The sequence below is a fragment of the Fukomys damarensis genome, unplaced genomic scaffold, assembly GCF_012274545.1.
Source record: "Fukomys damarensis isolate Sample0158 unplaced genomic scaffold, DMR_v1.0_HiC HiC_scaffold_2, whole genome shotgun sequence".
Taxonomy (NCBI): Eukaryota; Metazoa; Chordata; class Mammalia; order Rodentia; family Bathyergidae; genus Fukomys; species Fukomys damarensis.
The window spans coordinates 46,991,975-46,993,198 of record NW_022900914.1 but is presented as its reverse complement, the minus strand read 5'-3'; the positions used below and the strand labels follow the sequence as shown (position 1 = coordinate 46,993,198).

The window sequence follows — 1,224 nt, the reverse complement described above, 5'->3', positions numbered from 1 at the left end:
CACACAACTCTCCAAAAGGTATAATCTAGGCCAGTATGTATGTCTCTTGCCAGAGATTTTTGTAGGTTGAAGCATGGGGCAGCATGAAGGAATATAACACATATGTTTGCCACAAATGGTTTCACAGATAGTGCAATGAACAATTACACAAGTATACCATAACCATGTATAGAGGTGAAAGGGGGGTGATCCCTTTCCTGCCCATTATAAAGGGTTAAGGCCAACACCCCATACCAAGATTGCAACAAAATTATTTGCTCATAGACTTTTGTAACCTAAGAGCTATCAGAGGCCAAAGACACTTACTTGCGCACCTGTGCCAAGACCTAGCTTCTGTGCATGACTTCTTCAGGACTGGCGAGGATGGAGACTATGGCATGGGTACCCACGGAGTCTGCAGTAGAAGAGCAGATGCCCTTGCTGTTGCCAGTAGAGCCCTGTGACCTGAGGGAAGGTTTCAATTCCTCAGTACCCCTAAGGAGCCTCAGTGCCCTCAAGCAGCTCAGGGTCCAGATGTGTGGTAGCTCAAATTGAACTAAAGAAGTTGAAAAGGAAGCAAAGTGTGAAGGTTGAACCCCAATACTTCAGTTGGAACAGCAACAAGTGGCAGTTTTCAGCTGCTCAACAGAATGTGAACAGAAATCACAGTAGTTGGCAAGTAATGTGACTATATCAAAATCTGATGAAGAAAGTTGGAAAAAATTCTGTCTAGGAGAAAAGTTATGTGCTGAAGGGGCTGTTGGGCCAACTATAAATCAAAGTCCTGGAATTGATTTTGTACAAATTGGATTTCCTTCCTTGCTTAGTACTGTTAGCAGAATGAATCAGGCAACAGTAACTAGTGTCTTGGAATATCTGAGTAATTGGTTTGGAGAAAAAGACTTTAATCTCAAATTGGGAACATGCTTTTACATACTTTATTGGCATCCCTTGAGAAGCCTTTACTTCCCAAAGCTCACTCCGATTTGGCAGCTTGCAAGAAGGTGCTTTCAAGTGAGGCTCTCAGTGTACACCAAAGATGGGGGCTCCTGTTTTGAATTTATTAATCTGCTTGTTTAGCAGTTATTTTGACCAGCATGACCTAGCTGATGATCCATCTTGATGCAGCTGATCCGAGACAGAAGGTGTTTCTGCTAAAGGCAGCCTGAGTCTGTGGATGGGCAGTGCAGTTCAAATACAGACTGTATCATTTGCTTCAACACTATGTGAATGACTCAAGTTTTT

The 1,224-nt window shown here is 42.9% G+C and overlaps 1 pseudogene; it reads left to right on the top strand.

Moving 5' to 3' along the window:
- Positions 1-339: 339 nt before the first annotated feature.
- Positions 340-1,224, top strand: LOC104852119 (annotated as a pseudogene).